The 19874-nt window shown below is 47.4% G+C and overlaps 1 long non-coding RNA gene and 1 pseudogene across 1 annotated transcript; both read left to right on the top strand.

Moving 5' to 3' along the window:
• Window positions 1–634: 634 nt before the first annotated feature.
• LOC120963998 (uncharacterized) lies at window positions 635–2268 on the top strand. The gene is made up of 2 exons (XR_012183696.1): window positions 635–1190; window positions 1636–2268. It is a non-coding gene; the product is annotated as an uncharacterized lncRNA (long non-coding RNA).
• A 539-nt stretch (window positions 2269–2807) lies between these two features.
• Window positions 2808–5645, top strand: LOC109746515 (uncharacterized protein At4g26485-like; annotated as a pseudogene).
• Window positions 5646–19874: the final 14229 nt, after the last annotated feature.

Here is a 19874-nt window from a genome sequence, read left to right on the forward strand (position 1 = left end):
GAAATGCACCGTAGTTATGTGCTTATGTATGCTCAGTATTTGCCTCTTTATGGTAGTTTTTGCTAGTTCATTCTTTTCATTTACTCTCCACAATTGAAAGACATTTGAGTTACAATTTACAGCATGAAATTATTCTTATAAGTTGCACGAATAGAATTTGTCAACATCTACTCCCTCAGTCCCAAAATACGTGTCTCAAGCTTAGTGCAACTTTGTACTAGAGTTAGTACAAAGTTGAGATACTTATTTTGGGACGGAGGGAGTATGTAGTAAGGCTGATATGATTGACCACAAGAACAATAATTTCTGTTCGTGACCCACTGCTTTTTTAACCCATAACTGGTGAGGCAACTTATTTTCGAAAATGTGAACAAATTCTGGGATGTACAATATGCCGTAACATGTATGTGAATCTATAAAATAATAATGCACATGTATGAACGTTTCTGTTTTGTGCGAAAAAGATGAGAAGAGATAAGTGAATATGATGTGCCCATACTGTAATTGACATTTTGCATGGTTTTCTATAGGTGCATATTATAGCATGGCCTACATACATGTTATTTTCTTCCATATTTTTGGGGGAACCGTATTTTGGATCTGGTGGTTTCCTTTTTAGTTAGGGTTAATTGGATTCATGCCACTGCAACTTTCACGAGTTGGAAAAATGCCATTACAAAAGCCGAAGTTGGGAATATGCCACTGCAACTTTTTCATACCTCTACATTTGCCATTGTCTTCAATACCTGTCCATATACTGCCTTTTATATATCCTGTATACATTCACGTACTACCTTTATACGCTGGTCCAAACTGATTGGAGCCGCACGCACACGCACACGCCTGGCGGCGTCTGGAGGGGAGCGGCCGCTGGAGGCGCGCGCAGCCGGCGGCTGGAGCGGAGCAGCGACGGTGGCTGGAGGCTGGCGCGGCGACGGCAGGAGGTGTGCGTGGCCTGGCGTCTCGAGGGGAGCGGCCGCTGGAGGCGCGCACGGCCGGTGGCTGGAGGGGAGCGGCGACGGTGGCTGGAGGCTGGCGCGCGGCCCAGCGACTGGAGGGGAGCGGCGGTGGCGGTCGCATGCGTCGTCGCGTGAAAAGTGGAATCATCAGCGTCATGCTGCAACGACGTCGCCGACGCGCCGGGAAACTCTGTCCACGGCAAGGCCAGCTTATGTGCGCATGCACGCAAGGTGCTTGTGTTTATTCACTGTCCACTCTCCACTCGTACAACTAAATCTGCATGAAGCCGTGGAGAGGTCGCCGTGATTCCAGCTAGTTTCTTCCCTCCATCGACGACAGCCATGGAGGTGGGCGTGATGCGCATGCCACGGCTGGAAGCGCGCGATGCAGCTGCTGATTCCCCATCCCAGTACTGAAGTACACATTGAAATACAAGCGTTTATTGAACCTATATTCTCTTAAGTAAAGAAAATGACATATGTAGAGGTATGAGAAAGTTGTAGTGGCATATTTCCAACTTCACTTTTTGTAATGGCATTTCTCCAACTCGTGAAAGTTGCAGTGGCATAAATCCAATTAACCCTAGTTAGTTAACCCTAGAACCCTTTTGATAAGATAATGCTTCAGTAAGCCACCTTTTGTATCATCTTCTTAACCTTTTATTCCGATCTATAGATCGCACAGGGAGCTGGTGAGGGGGTTCTTTGGCAATGCACGAGAGCTGCTTCAGCCGTATGGTGAAATCCACATTAGCAACAAGACAGGACATCCTTACGGCGGGTGGGATATTGAGCAACTCGCCTCAGAATCATCTCTGGCTATGATTGACATGGTTAGTTTCCAGAAACAAGACTACCCCGGCTATAACCCGAAGATAGGAAGCGGTGCAGAGTCCAACAAACCATTCCCTCTCGGTGACTGCAGCACATACAAGTTTGTCGCGAAACGTAATGATGCTCAATAAGAACGTGCATGCTGCTGCTACATTTGCCAAGATACATATGCGAGCTGTCTCGCCGCACTCGGAGTTGGGCATGGGGGGCACCTTGCATATTGATGAAATGTAGTGAACTGGTAGTAGTACTAATTAGGGTGTGTACCTTCGGACTAGTAGTTTTTGGTGAACCTGGGATGCTTTTGGTGAACTTGATGTGGGACGACTTTTCATGTGGTGGAGTACCTTCGGACTTCCATGGACATGGCATGGCCCGTGCTGATGAAGCACCATCCATTACTGTAATTGACTAGATGTACTGCTGAAAGTATGAACAACATTATGTGATGAAAATGCAGGCACTTCTCTTGCAATGGTTTGCGTGGCCTGTATGTTTATTTTGGGGTTTGTTTTCCCTTGTATCAATTGTTGCAGGTTCAGTCAAGAAATAGCAGAGCCCCCCCCCCCCCCCCCCCCCCCCCCCCCCCCCCCCAACATAAAATCCAATATATATGTTCTGATGAGGTATAGTGATCTGGTTTTGGGAGCGAGTTATACCAATATTTGACTGAACCAACCATTCAGCCCCTACATGAATCTAATCTAATGGATCGCCATAAACGCTCGTTCCAAATTCATGCGATGCATTCCACTTCGTGCTAGTGCTACAACAGCATTCGAAACGGTTTACGCATGCATGATGCATCGCTTGGTGTTTCAGATTCCCACGAACAGAGAGTTTACTGATGGCTTAATGGAAGATCCACCCAGAGGGGCCGCGCGTGCCAGCTGAGCAGAACCCAAGGCGACGCATGCAGCTAGCGCTAGCCCTTCCTCTCCCTCCCACGTACTACTCCATTAAGCTTCGTCGGTGCGTACGTAGCTCTGGCCTCGCCCTCTTCGGGCAAGGGGAATGGCGACGCCGGTGGTGAGGCTGGCGGCGCTCCCCGTGGAGGTGGAGGGGAAGAAGGACGAGAAGGTGGTCAGGTGGCTCAAGCACTACTCCTCCGCGCAGCGCATTCTCATCGTCGGCGACGGCGACTTCTCCTTCTCCCGTGCGCTCGTCACCGCCTTCGGCTCCGGCGCCAACCTCGTCGCCACGTCCCTAGACTCATACGGTTCGACATCCTTTCCGCTTTCCCTTGCTTCCCGTACTGAGAGATCGGTCCTGCTAAGGTGCATGCATATTACTGGTACCTCTACCACTAACTGGAATAGATGGAACAATGAACTCAACTTTTATAACAAAAATTAATTTTTTTAACCTCCGTATAGTTGTCGTATTTATCTGTTTGCTCTGCATTTTTTCTTGTTGCCAAAGGGGCGTTGATCTGCAAGCATCACCAAGCCGAATCAAACGTAAGAGAGCTGAAGAGAATGGGGGCCACAGTTTTGCATGACGTTGACGTGAAGGATATGAAGCTTCATACTTGTCTGAAGATGAAACGGTTCGATCGGATTGTATTCAATTTCCCCCATGCAGGTTTCATTGGACAGGAGACCCAGCTGCATGTGATCAAGTATGTGGACTTACTTGCTGCGTGGTTATTTTGCACTCCCTCCGCACCAAAATAATTGAAGTTCTAGCATTGCTCTAAGTCAAACTTTTTAAGCTTTGACCGAATTCATAGAAAGATCTACAGTACAATATATAATATGAGAATATATTTCATAATGAATCTAATAAAACAAATGTGGTGCTGTAGATGTTGTTATATTCTTAAATAAATTTGATCAAACTTAATGAAGTTTGGCTTAGGACAAACCTAGAACTTTAATTATTTTGAAATGGAAGAAGTATCTCAACTAATGTATAATTTTAGTATAAAATTGTACTAAGTATGCATCATTTAATTTGGATCGGAGGGAGTAGTACAATTTTTCATGTGGACTTGTGGTATCATAATTTATTTTAGCCTTGAGCTAGATCCAACTTAGCCATCAGCTCGATGTTTCGGAGTACGTTGTAGTAATTAAACTCCACCATGGCCAACTGAGACAGACATATATAGCCAGCATATGATTCGATGTTTTCTTTTTGTCAGAAACCAAGCTATTTCAACCTAACCAAATTCACCACCAAAATGTTGCCACACCCACCTTAACGAGACAGTGACCTAAACTAAGCCCTTGCAGCCAATTCTCCAAATATAAATACTAGATGTGTGAAAATATTGAAATAAATAGATATTGAATGTCAGGCAACAGTAGCAGAAGAGCGATCAAGAAAATGTGACGAATAGATACCCCTTTAGTGGAAGTACATTAAATGATTATCCTTAGTTGAAATAACCCCTCTATCAAAATGGCATAAAGATATCTTTGTCTTTAGGGAAAGGTGGAGCTTCGGTAAGTGTTTGTACTGAATCAAGATTATAATTCAACTAACAGAAAAGATCCAAGTGCATGTACAGCCCACCTAAAAATATCATGATATGCTATGAGAACAATTAGATATCTGTTTCTACAGTTTATTCCAGGCCACTAAATTAGCGCCCAGCAAGTGTTACTATGATCATAACCTCCAGGTAACCCGTTTTGTCAAAACACAAAACCTAAGGTTTTATCCCTGGTGGACTATCGAGGGTACAACCATCCAAGTAATGACAATTTCACATCATTTCTATAATGGGCCTAAAAGTTACCAAGAAGTCATTTTGACCATCAGCACTACGTACTTCCGAAAGATTAGAATTGAATGGGTTGCTTTAAACACGAGATAACCCCCATCACCACCGCACAATACCCGCAAATATATTCCTTTTTGTGGGGGAGGGGTACAACATGAGATAACCCCCACCCCCACCCCACAATACCCGCAAATCAGTTTGTTTTTGTGGGGAAGAGGGGCACACACTTCATAAGTAAACATTTACATCCAAATGTTGAATGCCTAGCTCTTACGGTACTTTTTCTAGGAAAATAGGGGTGCGCCCTAGTTTTTCTTATAAAAATTGTACATCAATAGTCCAACTCTACCTTTGTCTCCCTCAAAAAGAGAAGAACTTCTACCTTTGTCTTCGGAAAAAATAAGAGGACACACGTAGTTAAATTACTTGAGTGATTTAATCAACACCCATGGTCTTCTATTCGTATACGTGAAAACTGTAACTTACCGAAAAAGGCTTTCGCCCCGCTTTATATATAAAGCAAACCACCCAAGCCAAATATCCAACAAGGTTCACACACACACCAAGTCTCACAAAAACACGGAGTAGCAAATAGGGTTAATGCTGAGGGCACAGCTCAACAAGCCCGGGAAACAAAACAGCACACTCACACACAGCAACCCGAGCAACTTAATGTCTGTTGTGTCATGTGTGGGGGTCTTTTCACAGTTGACTTGATATTAACATCTTTTTTGTGCTGATCTGATATTTAGCTCGCACAAGGAGCTGGTGAGGGTCTTTTTCCGGAATGCAAGCAACTTGCTTTGCCCTGACGGTGAAGTCCACGTCAGCCACAAGACAGGGCAGCCTTATGACAGATGGGATATATCGAGCAATTGGCCTCTGAATATTCACTTGTTATGTTTGAGAAAGTTGGTTTTGCCAAAGGAGACTACCCTGGTTACAACCAGAAGAAAGGAGATGGTCGCAAGTGCAATCGATCTTTCCCTCTACGTAATGGTTGCACTTTCAAGTTCCGCATGGAGCGTAAAGAATCGGAAGATGAAAGTGCGATGTATTGTCTTGTTGCTGCAATGGCAAAGATGAGCATGGCTCGCGCTCACGATGATGTGACTATGTAAGCAGCGGCAGACCAGCTTCGTGGCTGCAGGGAGAATTTTGTTTGAGATCGAAAGTGAAATCTCTGTCTTGATTGATGGTTACAGGCGCTACTTATACTATCTGGAGAGACGCGATCGGAGGGAGGCGTCGGTTCCAGGGGGCAGGAGCGAGAAGCCGTCTGTGCGGGACAAACCGCACGACGGTTTGGGCAAGGGGAGATTTTCCCCTAATTACAAATTGTAATTAATTCTAACACTCCCCCTAATCTACACTTGACCATGTAGAACCATCTTCACGATTATCCGGGAAGCTCTATCATCTCAAAAGATTCTCCTTCAAAAGTTCTTCATAAAATCTTTGATGAGATCCTGAAACATATACTCACAAAGAAAGATAGCATAATGTGATGTCATTAAAATGAGGATATCTCAAGAAGAGACTCCCCCTGACACCTGCAAGTCTCTAAGTCTTCGCATACCAATTCCATGAACGCATTTCTGGAATGTAGAATTTGGTAGAGACTTGGTAAATAAATCAGCAAGGTTGTCGCGATTTGACTTGCAGAATGCTTATTTCCCCGCTTTTCTGAAGATTATGGGGGAAAAACCATTTAGGAGAAATATGCTTGGTGATATTACTCTTGATGTATCCTGTTTGCATCTGCGCAACACAGGCCGCATTATCTTCATAGATAATGGTAGGTGATTTTATCGAACCCATTCCACATGACTGTTGTATGTGGTTTATCATTCTGCGGAGCCATACACATTCGCATGTTGCTTCAAATAATAAAATTATTTCAGAATGATTGGTAGATGTTGCCACCAGAGTCTGTTTCGAAGACTTCCATGATATAGCAGTGCCACCATGTAGGAACACGAAGCCGGTCTGAGATCTGGCATTATGGGGATCAGACAAATAACCGGCATCTGCATATCCAATCATATCAGAGTCCTGATTTTTCTGGAACTGGAAAAATAGGCCAAGGTCCTTTGTGCCTTGGAGATATCGAAAGATATTCTTCACTCCAGACCAATGACGTTTGGTGGGAGCTGCGCTATGTCTAGCAAGTAGATTCACTGCAAATGCAATATCAGGTCTTGTGCAATTTGCAAGATACATAAGCGCTCCAACAGCACTAAGGTATGGAACTTCAGGTCCCAACACCTCTTCTCCATCATCCCTTGGTCTGAACGGATCTTTCTCTATGTCTAGAGATCGAACCACCATGGGAGTTTTAGATGGATAGGATTTGTCCATATTGAATTTCTCCAATATTTTCTGGATATAGGCAGATTGGTGTACCATGATTCCTGAGGGAAAATGCTCAAGTTGAATACCTAAGCAAAATTTGGTTTTACCCAAATCCTTCATCTCAAATTCCATCTTTAGGTGATTGCGTGCTTCATCAATGTCTGGTGTGCTGGCGATGATGTTGAGATCGTCAACATACACAGAAATGATGCAAAATCCTGTAGAGGACTTCTTGATGAAAACACATGGGCAATCAGCACTATTGGAGTAACCTTTCTGAAGAAGGAACTCACTGAGTCGGTTGTTCCACATCCGTCCCGACCGCCTTAAGCCATATAATGACTTATTCAGCTTTACATAATACATGTTGCGTTTTGCATTTTTATTCGGGACATAGATTCCATCAGGAACCTTCATATATATGTCCGAATCTAGTGACCCGTAAAGGTATGCGGTCACGACGTCCATCAACTGCATAGATAGACGATTTTGTACTGCCAAGGATATAAGATATCGGAAAGTGGTTGCACTCATTACTGGAGAATATGTTTCAGTGAAATCAATGCCGGGTTTTTGCGCGAAACCTTGTGCTACGAGCCTTGCTTTATATCTCACCACCTCATTGTTCTCATTCCGTTTCCGGAGAAAAACCCATTTGAATCCCACAGGGAAAACACTGGGAGGTGTAGGTATTGCTTCAGTGAATACCTTTCTTTTGTTAAGCGAGGCAATTTCTGCTTGGATTGCATCCTTCCATTTAGGCCAGTCGGAGCGCTTTTGGCACTCAACGATAGACCTTGGATCATGATCAGTGAGAAGGGTATCTGCAATCTTTTCAGCAAAATATATGTCGACAGTCGTAGTCTTACGGTCAAATGATTCTCCAGAATCAACATAGTTGATGGAAATTTCCTGCACCCCTAGTGACTCTTCGTGATTTCCCAATACGATCGAGTCTGGGTGATCCGATGTCCCAGTTAGTTTGTGCATACTGGAACTGGGTTGTGGAGGTTGCCCTTCCACTGGGTGTATACTACCCATCAGGTGTTTGTCAACGTTGAGTTGACCTGCATTTAGTGACTCCGAGGTTTTTTTCCTCGATTTCCTTTGCTGCTTGCTAGAAGCATGCTCCGGGTCAGAGGCCGTACTACTCCCCCTCTTTTTAGGAATAGGGAGTTGAGTGGTTTTTATTGGTACCTCCACTCTTTCTGGCGCGTTTCTGGCCGGGTTTAAGGATTTTGTAACACCTTTCAAATCAGTAAATGAATTTGGCAGATTATTTGCAAGATGTTGCAAATTAATGATCTTCTGAACTTGAAGTTCGGTCTCTTGGGTACGTGGATCAGAGGATGAAATGGCATGAGCATTCCAATCAATTTCCGGGCATTCTTTCTGGTACTTGAAATCTCCCCCTAATGCCGGAAAATGTTCCTCACTAAATATGCAATCAGCGTGACGGGCTGTGAATAGATCCCCAGTCAGGGGTTCCAGGTACTTGATAATCAACGGCGATTTGTACCCCACATAGATCCCTAACTTCCTGTGTGGGCCCATAGATGTCCGCTGTGGTGGTGAGATCAGGATGTATGCAGCACATCCGAACTTACGCAGATGGGAAATGCTTGGAGGATTTCCACGCACCAATTCCAGAGGGGAAGAACTGTGATATGCAGTTGGCCTCAATTGTATCAAGTCAGCAGCGTGTAAAACAGCGTGACCCCAACAAGAGGTTGGCAAGTTGCAATTCGTCAAGAAAGGTCTTGTAATGAGTTTGATCCTCTTAATCAACGCTTCAGCCAAACCATTTTGTGTATGGACATATGGAACAGAGTGCTGAACTTCAATCCCCAAAGCCATGCAATAATCATTGAAAGTACGTGAGGAGAATTCTGCAGCATTGTCCATTCGAATTGATTTAATTCGACTTTCAGGATAATGGGCTTGCAACTTAATGACTTGCCTCATTATCTTGGCAAATGCATGGTTTCGTGTGGATAGAAGACACACATGTGACCATCGTGTAGATGCGTCAATCAGAACCATGAAATACCGGAAAGGTCCAGATAATGGCTGAATGGGACCACAAATGTCTCCTTGAATACGTTCAAGGAACTGAAGTGGTTCAACTTGTATTTTGAGGTGTGAGGGCCTCAAAATTAGCTTTCCCGTGGCACAAGATGTGCACACAAAATCAGAAGATTGAGGAAATTTTGACTCAAGCAAATTATGGCCAATGGAATTGCTAGTAATTTTCTCATCATCCCTATTCCAGGATGGCCTAGGAGATCTTGCCAGGTTTGGAATGCGTTAACATTCTGAAAAATTACTTTGTATGCAACATGTTCCACGGGTTTGATGTACGTATAGTACAAACCAGACGATAGAGAAGGAATTTTCTCATGTACCTTTTTGCCATATCCGTCATCTTTAGTAAAGAGTAGATACTCCTCTTTGTTGTCTTCATGGGTTTCAATATGAAAACCATTTTTACAGATATCTCGATAACTGATCAGGGTACGTGCAGAATCGGGATATAGTAAAGCATCCTCAATTGTCACATATGTACCACTTGGGAGGGTGAATATGGCACGTCCAGTACCAACAATCACAGTATCGCGTCCAGCGATAGTTAGAATATCTCCATTTGTCTTTTTCAGAGTTTGGAAATATTTCATCTCCCTCAGTATGGAGTTTGTGGCACCACTGTCCACAAGGCATAATTCCTCTTTCATCGGATTGTCCCCGTAGAAAACGGCGGCGAGTGCTCCCTCTCTTCTCCTTTCTCTGATGTTTCTGTTGCTCTCGCTGGCTGTTCTACGTGCGTGATAACGTGTTTGAGATCGAAAGTGAAATCTCTGTCTTGATTGATGGTTACAGGCGCTACTTATACTATCTGGAGAGACGCGATCGGAGGGAGGCGTCGGTTCCAGGGGGCAGGAGCGAGAAGCCGCCTGTGCGGGACAAACCACACGACGGTTTGGGCAAGGGGAGATTTTCCCCTAATTACAAATTGTAATTAATTCTAACAAATTTGTTGAAACTGATAGTGGTATTTAGGATATTTTGGTAAATTGCTGGTATTTTGGTGAACCACGATGAAGGGAAGGCTTTGTGTTGCTTGATCTGACGTGACTTGCAAAGTTGTAATGTTGACGGGCATATCTCTGTCACTTCCGTTGATCCATTGACGTGCATGCTGAGCACCTGATTTTGTGACCTACCACCATGTCTTAACTTGTAAATGACTATATGTACTGTATAATAATCTTATATGTGCAACATTGTGAAACTGAGAAACGGAAGCTCCTCTGCCCATTTAGAGCTACACTAACAGGTTCCCTATATGCGAGTTTATCTCTAAAAGCTACTCCCTCCGTCCCATAATATAAAAACGCTCTTATATTATGAGACGGAAGGAGTATCAAAATAGGATAGGACACAGATTCCCCACACTACATCTTTTTTTTGGGGGAAAAGGAGGATGACCCCCACACTACATTGTATGTCAATAATAAGCTTGAGGGCACGCCCTAGGAGGGAGGGACGGCTCAGACTAAGCTTGAGGGCGTGCCCTCGAGACCCAAGGGCCAATGCCTCCCCACCTCCTAGGGAAAATATACCGCCCTTCATATACTACCGTGATATAACTTTTGAAAAATCACATTTATATGTTTCAGAAAATTATGAAAAAAATTATGGATGTTCACAAGAGATACGTCTACAACTCCTAAAAAATCGTATCCAAATTCGAAATACCTATTGAGATTTTTTTCTGATAAATTTAGAATGAATAGTATCAAAAGAAGACAAAACATGAACAGTGTCAGAAATGACATTATTCACATATAGATTTGTCTTTGTTGTTTCTTAATGTATATTTTGAATTTTGGTCTGAATTTTTTAGGGGTTATAGTGTGAACATCCACAGAAATTTTCGATTTTTTAAAACATCTAAATGTGACTTTTCAAAATTTATAACATGGGAGCATGTAAAATGTGGTATCACCTGATATCCACCCACTCCTCCTGTGCGTCCTTACACTGGTGGAGCTACATAAAAATAGTTGGGCGGGCCAGAGAGTGCATTTGTTTTTCAAATCCGAAACCATATATACCATATATGTGGGTGTGTCTAGTGCCGGCGGTTGCTTCGGAGCACCTCCGCTCCGCTGCATGTTACTTTTCTTAGGAACAAGTGCTACACATGCGACTATGTGAGGCTGATGTCGTGATGCCTCATGTATTTCTATATCGATGTCCGTCATCATAATTTGGTTTTTTTTTCTTCAATACGCACGAGAGTGCTTATCATTAAAGGAGAAGAGGAGGAGACTCCCCACGGTCCAGACAATTATAAACCATTTACAAATAGATTCCTCCATCCACCTCCGCCCCAAATTCCTAAAGCCTACTACTCAGAACTACCCGCGTTGAGGCCTCTACCACTAATCCTTCTAAAGCGCTTCTAGTTAGGCCTGTCTGCTTTCCATACTTTTCCTTCATTGTCAATCCTCTTGATAACTCTGGCTATGGACAGAGACGTCCCACTGAAGACAATGTCGTTCTGGTGTTTCCAAATTCCCCACATGCCTAAAAGACAGAAGGCCCTTGTAGATCTCCAGTGATCACCTCTTAGCTTCTGCCTGATGCACCATTCACCCAACGTCTCTGTGACCCTTGGTTCAAAGTCTGGCCTACCGCTCGCCATATTAACCCGGTGCCACACTTCCTTGCAAAAGCACAGTTAATTAGTACTCCCTTCGTTTAAAAAAATTTGTCCCAAGTTTGTCCCTTAAATGGATATATCTAGCAACAAATTAGTACTAGATACATCAATTTAAGGGATAAGTTTTTTTGGACGGAGGAAGTAGATTTTTTTTTGAGACAAGACGGAGGGAGTAGATGGTTTATAGTCTTTTTGTGCTCAAGTTTTTTCGGACGGAGGGAGTAGATTTTTTTTGAGACAAGACAGAGGGAGTAGATGGTTTATAGTCTTTTTGTGCTCTCGCAGAACGGGCAAAAGTCCTGGTGAGGCAGCCCAAGTCCAGCAAGTTTGTCAGATGCCAAACACAAATTCTTGACGGTCAACCAAGCAAAAATAAAATAAAATAAGGCACCGCAACGGGGCTCGGGACTTTCAAGTAAACGAGGCCCTACGTGACACCTCAAGCCCTGCGAATTTGGCCACATACGCAGACCGCACCGAGAATAGCCCATTCTTTTCCCAAGACCACTTGATCGTGTCGTGTACCCCCGCACGTAGCTCTGGGAAAATCCTATTCGCTGCTTGCTGCGGCGATCTGTCGAGCGATCGCACAGAGCAGCGCAGCGAGCCACAGACATGGGCCGGCCCACTTATACATAGTGCGTCCAACCGGTTTTGAGAACTTTATAGAAGGTTCCTTGAACCGGGTTTTTTCCTGTATCATTTTTTCAGGTTCTTTTCGACTTTCTATTGGTTTTTTATTCTCTTTTTTTGTTTTTTCCTTTTCTATTTCTTTTCTTTTTTTAGATTCTGTTTCTTTTCTTTATGTTTTTTAAATTTCACAACTTTTCAAAATTTGTTCGCAAATTTAAGAAAAATGTTCGTTTTTCGTTTTTTGTTCACGAGTTTCAATAAATGTTCCTATTTCAAAATTGTCCATTTTTCAAAAAAAAAATTCATTCGAAAAATGTTCAGGAATTTCAAAAAGTGTTCCAGCTTTTCAAATTTGTTCATAAATTTATAAAATGTTCATGTTTTCAAATTTTGTTCACAAATTGGAAAAATGTTCGTAAATCCATAAAATTGTTTGGGAGTTTACAAAAATGTTCCCGTTCCAAAATTTGTTCTCATTTTTAAAAAATGTTCATATTTACAAGTTTTGTTCAGAGTTTCAAAAAATGTTCCGTTTCCAAAATTGTTTGCAAATTTAAGAAAATTCGTTTTTCAAATTTTGTTCTGGAGTTTCAAAAAATGTTTATGTGCAAAAGTTGTTCGTGTTTCCAAATTTTGTTTTGAAATTTGAAAAATTGTTCTAGTTCAGTTTTTTGAGTAGTTTAAAAAATATTTCAGTTCCAAAAAAATATGTTCGCGTCTCCAAAATTCGTTTGTGTGTTGAATTTTTTTTGAGTTTTCTCCAAATTTGTAAAAAAAATAATAATAATGTTCGCGTTTGATAAAACATTCACGTTTTGTTTTTGAAAACAATTTCTGTTCGGATTTTGAAAAATGTCCGGATCGGCATTTGAGTTTTCTTAAGGCTTCGCAATGTTTTATAATCAAGAAAACTAGCTAGTTCAACTGGTTCGAATCGTATGCCTGGAAGCAGCGGGTCTAGCGTTCGATTTCTGGCATCGCATCTTTTTTTATTCCAGCGTGATCTACTGTTCGCGCGACGCAGAGAGCCCCGTAGCTCTGTTGCTCCACCCTCGGCCAGAGCTCTAATAATTGACTTAGAGCATCTATAACCGGACTGGGCAAATCCGACCCATAAAACGCCCCCGGGCAAATCCGATCCACATGTGCTCCACAAGATCATTGAGTAGCTGCATGTGCACCTGCTGGTCTCGAAGATTCTGATGCATCTGCAGAAAGTTTATAAGTTGAGCCGTATCTTGATCTTTCGGGATTTCAACTTGTTCTCTGGATGCTTCGAAATCATGGGTTTGGGCTACACTATCACCCGCATCCTTGACAATCATATTGTGCAGAATAACACAACATGTCATTAGCTGCCACAAAGTTTCTGATTCCCACATCATTGTTGCGCTCCGCACAATTCCCCAACAAGCATGAAGCACAATAAATGCCATCTCCACGTCCTTCCTAGCCGCTTCCTGTATTGTTGTAAAGTGGCTTTGTTTATTGCCATGCGGCTCGGATATGGTCTTCACAAACGTCGCCCACTGAGGATAGATACCATCAGCAAGATAGTACCCCATGTTGTAGTCCTGACTGTTGACGGTGTAGTTGCACGGCGGTGATTCCCCATTGCAAAGCCTCCTGAACACCGAAGATCATTGAACCACGTTGATGTCATTGTGAGAACCGGGCATTTCAAAGAAAGCATGCCAAATCCATAAGTCATGGGATGCCACCGCTTCTAGTATGATGGTGGCCTCTATGGTGTGACCTTGATACATTCCCCGTAGACCTTTGGGGAAGTTCTTCCATTGCCAATGCATGCAATCAATTGATCCGAGCATTCCTGGAAACCCCCTTGCCTCTCAAATAGCCACAACTTCTCTGTGTCTTGCACATTTGGATCTCTGAGATACTCAGGTCCAAACACCTCAACCACGGCGTAGGCAAATTTGACAATAGTCTTCAGGCACATGCTCTCCCCCACCCGGACCATCTCACCAACGGCGTCTGCAGCAGTACCAAGTGCAAGCATCCTCAGAGTAGCCGTGCGCTTCTGCTTGGCCGAGAAAGAGAGTTGGCCGCAGCAATCCCTTCTGAGCTTGAAGTAGTCGTCGTGTGCCTCCACTCCCACCACAATGCGCCAGGCGGACAACCCTCGCCTGGCGCGACACTGTTGCCACGCAGCCCGTGACGTCACCCATGGCAGAGGAAGCCATGCCCCCATGATGGGTTGTCGGTACGTCCCGCAGGCGGCGGGCCCTACCTGTCCGTGAGAAGCCAGAAGGCGGCTGGCCGTGACCAGTCGGTGCGGGGGAGGCCGACTCCTGAGCAGGCGGCCCTCCCCCTTCCTCGGAGTCTGTGCACCATTAACGAGATAAGACGGGATGTGGCTACAGTGAGCGCCCGCCAGGCGGCGGGACTGTAGCCACGCTTCCCCCGACAAGGCCTCCGTCATCAAGGGCGAGGCTACAGTAACGAGCAGCCGATAGGACCCGCAGGCGCTGGGCCCTACCTGTCGGCCAAGAGGCCGGCAACCGGCGGAACCCACCAGGTGGCGGGCCCTAGGAGCCGGCGGAGAAGCCGGCCACAAGAGACACTGACGGCTGGGTCCTACACCTAGCCGGTTTACCATTGTACCCCTGGGGGTAGGCCTATATAAACCCCCCAGGACACGTGCAAAGGGTTCAACATCATAAGCAACACACACACATAGAGAGAGAAGTAGAGCTAGCCTTGCCCTTCTTCCTCCTCTAGCCAAACAGCTCTAGGAGCAACCTTGTAGCCACTCTATTGACATAGTGATCATGCGGAGACCCCGCAGAGCAGGACTAGGGGTGTTATCTCCTAGGAGAGCCCCGAACCTGGGTAAGATGCGTCGGGGTACATGTCTACGCCCTATCCCGTTTCCAGGCACCGGCGATGTATTACTCTCCCCCACCATGATAGGCCATCCTTTGGCATATGTCGCACGACACCCCCGACATTTGGCGCCCACCTTGGGGCTAGGTGCACCGTCGTCCGGAGATCTGTTCTGGACATGAACCCTTTTCCTCTCTAGCGAGCGCAGCCAGTCCGGCACGCCCGATGGAGTTTGCGCCGACGCGTTGCATGACACGGAAGTCGCCTGCGCGGCGAGCTGCCACGCTGATCTCATCGGCGAGATCCGCCTCTCCGACGAGCCCGCACCTGACGCGGGAGCAGCTAGCTCTGAGAGCTGCGTCGTCGACCTCCTTGGCAAGCTCCACATCGCCAACGAGCCAGCCTCTGACCTAGAGTCAGTTGGCTCCACCGACCCGATGCTCGTCGACTCCGACGCGGCATCCCTCGACGCCTTCCCCACCAACGTGATGGTCATCGATGACCCGCTCCCTCGTGCGGAGAGTGGCAGCAGCACCGTCGCGGAGGAGCCGCCCAGGATCCGCTGCAGGCGGTGATGCGGGACCTGTCCGCACCCATCGCGGCAGACGCCAACGCCGAGACGCTAGAAGCCTGCCGCATCTTGCTCATCGAGAACGCCAAGAAGTTCGCCACCATCAGACGGCTCTCCGAGGCCTACCAGCGCGAAATCGACCGCGCCGTCAGCGGCACGCCGGCTGCTGGTGGACCCAGCCGTGTGGGCACGGTACGGCAGCGCGGCGCAGCCGTCACCAGCATGTTTGGGGTAGACCGCCCTGTTTATGCCACACCCATGGAGAACATACGTGCTGCCCAGGCCGCAGCAGATGAGCTGGATCACCTGGAGGGTGACGAGCGTCGCTGCATGACGGAGCGTTTTCAGCAGCTCATCTATGCGGCTCCCGCACAGCAAGAAGCCGGCTGCCGCGTGGGAGAACCCGGCCAGCGGGTTGAGAACCTTCCCCCTCGCCGAGAGCAAGGCGCGACCTCCCGGACGCCGATAGGCGGCGTCCGCGACAGACGAGACCAAGAGTCGGCTGCTAGCCGCAGCCGCACGCACCTCACCATCGAGCGCGACCAAGACGGCTGCTCACGAGATGTGGAACGACGGGACGATTATCCGCCTCCTCCTCCTCCTCATAGGGAGAGGCGTGCCTCCCCGCCGCCTGTTGAGCACCCGACTCTCGAAGAACGGCTGGGCCGCCGAGAAGGAGTCGGAGAGAATGATGCCCGCCACCGAATCGACTGCCTCGCTCGATCCATAGATTTAGAAGAAGAAGATGCGATGGGCCCGCCTTGTTTCGGCCCGCACATCCGCGACGAGCCCTTCCCCAAAGGGTTCTCGCTCCCACGAGACACGCCCAAGTACAACGGCTCCGTGAAGCCGGAAGATTGGCTGGTCGACTACTCCACAACCGTCAACATAGCAAACGGCAACAAGCGCGTTGTCGTGAACTACGTTCCACTCATGCTCCAGGGCACGACCCGGACATGGCTGAACAGCCTGAAGCCCCGCAGCATCAACAGTTGGGTAGATTTCACCGAAGTCTTCATCCGCAACTTCACCAGCACCTACAAGCGGCCGCCCAAGCCCCGCCAGCTCTTGCTGTGCGTTCAAGGCCCGATCGAGTCCACCCTCGACTACTTGATGCGGTGGGCCGAAGTGCGCAACTCCTGCGAAGGGGTGCACGAGGTGCAAGACATTGAGTACTTCACCACCAGGTGCCGAGAGGGCACCTTACTCAGACACCGACTCCTCTGCGATGAGCCGGCTACACTCGACGAGCTGCTGATCATAGAAGACAAGTACGCCATGGCCGACTCCTCCATGAAGTCAGAGCTCCAAGTGGACGCGACCGGGAAGGTGCTCCCTCACGCTCCTCAGACGCCGGCTGGTGACGACAGTCGGCGCCAGCAGCAGAACGACAACAAGCGCAAGGCCCCGCAGCCGGCTTCAACCAGCTGGCAGGTGGCGACAGTTGAGGACCAGCAGTCGGAGGAACAACCCGGCCCCAAGCGTCAGAAGGGCGGCAAGCCAGCTTGGCTACCCACCTTCTCCTATGAGCAGACCCTCGATGCTCCCTGCAAATTCCACAGCGGCGCGAAGCCGTCCAACCACATCACCCGGAAGTGCCACTGGCTCACCCGAATCTCTAAGGGCGAAGGACTGTTGCCTCCCCCGCCTGTTGGCCAGCCGGCTCCGCCTCCTCAGCAGCCGGCGGTCCGTCCAGCAGTCGGCGCCATCCAAGACGAATTCCCTGAAGAGCACGGGGCTTACGTCGTCTTCACCAGCGTGGCTGGAGACAGGCACAACCGACGTCAGCAACACCGTGAAGTGAACGCCGTTGCTTCAAGTGCCCCAGAGTTCATGCAGTGGTCCGAGAAGCCCATCAGCTGGAGCCGAGCTGACCACCTGGAAGTGATGCCTTCTCCGGGTTCCTATGCCTTAGTGTTGGATGCCACCCTTGCAACAGAGAGGCGAGCTATTCGTTTCTCCCGGATTCTGATAGACGGCGGTAGCAGCATCAACATCCTTTACCGTGACACCATGGAGAAGTCGTGCATCAAAGAGAAGCAGCTCCAGCCTAGTCGGACTGTCTTTCATGGCATTGTGCCCGGCCTTTCCTGTTCACTAATCGGCAAGATCAAGATACACGTCCTCTTCGGAGACAAAGATCACTTCCGCCGCGAGGCAATTTGGTTTGAGTTGGTTGACCCAGAGAGTCCTTATCATGCACTCCTAGGCCGGCAAGCTCTAGCCAAGTTCATGGCGGTGCCACATTATGCTTACCTCAAGATGAAGATGCCGAAAACCAAGGGCATTATCACAATAGCCGGAGACTACGAGAAGTTGGCCGCCTGTGCTACAGCATGCAACCGGCTGGCCGAGTCCCTTGTGATTGCTACTGAGAAGAAGCTCCTGGATCGGGTGGTGGCCATGGCTAGCAAGCAGACGGACCTGTCACCAGATCCCAAGGAGTCGGAGACCCAGGGCTCCTTCCAGCCGGCCAAAGAAACAAAGAAGGTCCCCTTGGACCCCGAGCACCCGGAGAGGCGCGCTGTCATAGGTGCCAACCTTGAAAGCAAATAGGAAAGCGAGCTCGTCGATTTCCTCCGTGAGAATCGGGACATCTTCGCATGGTCTCCCAAAGACATGCCAGGTGTTCCGATGGATTTCGCCAAGCACAAGCTACATGTCAGACCGGATGCAAAACCAGTCAAGCAGCCCCTCCGCCGACTGTCGGAAGAGAAGAGAAGAATTGTTGATGAAGAGATCGCCCGCCTGCTGGCAACCGGCTTCATTATGGAAGTGTTTTTTCCAGAGTGGCTTGCCAACCCAGTCCTTGTACTAAAGAAGAACAACAAATGGCGCATGTGTATTGACTATACCAGCCTCAACAAAGCCTGCCCCAAGGATCCGTTTGCTTTGCCTCGGATTGACCAAGTGATAGAATCCACAGCCGGATGCGAGCTGCTGAGTTTTTTGGATGCCTACTCAGGGTACCACCGGAGCAAGTTCAACCCGGCCGACCGCCTGAAGACCGCCTTCATCACACCATTCGGAGCCTTCTGCTACATAACCATGACATTCGGCTTGAGAAATGTCGGTGCCACAGTTCAGCGTTGCATGCAAAAGTGTCTCTTCAAGCAACTCGACAGAAATGCCCACATCTATGTAGACGATATTGTGGTGAAGACAGAGAAGCGCGGTACCCTCTTGGAAGATCTCAAGGAAACTTTTGATAATCTGCGCCGTTTTCAAATCAAGCTCAACCCGGAGAAGTGTATTTTTGGAGTACCGACCGGCCAGCTCATTGGCTTCCTGGTCTCAGAACGCGGCATTGAGTGCAACCCTATGAAGATCAAGGCCATTGTGAGGATGGAGAGGCCCACCCGACTGTGAGACGTCTAGAAGTTCACCGGCTGCTTGGCATCCATCAGCCATTTCATCAGTCGGCTGGGCGAGAAGGCTCTTCCCCTGTACCAACTCATGGAGAAAACCACTCACTTCAAGTGGAATGACAAGGCGGACGAGGCCTTTCTCCAGCTGAAGAAGATGTTGACCACGCCGCCTATCCTGGCGGCCCCGACTGCTAAACAACCCATGTACCTCTACGTCGCCGCCACCAGCCGGCACTACAAAAAAAGACACTTCCGTGATGATACGTGTTTGTCATAGTAGGTCATGTTTTCTGTCATGCATGTACATCCATGACAAATATATGACAGAATCAAGATAGTCATACCTGTGCTGTGTAGAAGTGTTCCATGACATTACCAAAATTATCATCACGGAAGTGTCCACTTCCATGACGATAAATCGCGAGTCATGGAAGTGCTTTCGTCAAGGGTGACCGACACATGGCATCCACCGTAACAGAACACCGTTAAGCTATCGGGTCTGGTTTTGGATCCGATAACCCGCTAATAGCCCGGACCAAAGAGGATTTTCCACGTGTAAAATTCTCATTGGCCGGAGGAAACAAGTGTTGGCTCACCGTTGGGCCAGATGTCATCCATTCATTAGATAGGAGGCGCCTATGATACGTTGACATGTGGCACGGCCCAACAGAGGCCCATTCCGGTGAAAAGGCCGGCCCATTTCACTTGGTCAAAAGGTAACGGGCCGGCCCACGGAAAGCCTGTTAACGGCCTATTCGTATATAGCCCATTTACGGCCCGCTAACTCATGGCCCGTTACGGCCTATCCGAATTAAGCCCAGTAGCTTCATCTGGGCCTTCCAATATGATT

This window comes from Aegilops tauschii, chromosome 5 (genome assembly GCF_002575655.3).
Source record: "Aegilops tauschii subsp. strangulata cultivar AL8/78 chromosome 5, Aet v6.0, whole genome shotgun sequence".
In the NCBI taxonomy this organism is placed as follows: domain Eukaryota; kingdom Viridiplantae; phylum Streptophyta; class Magnoliopsida; order Poales; family Poaceae; genus Aegilops; species Aegilops tauschii.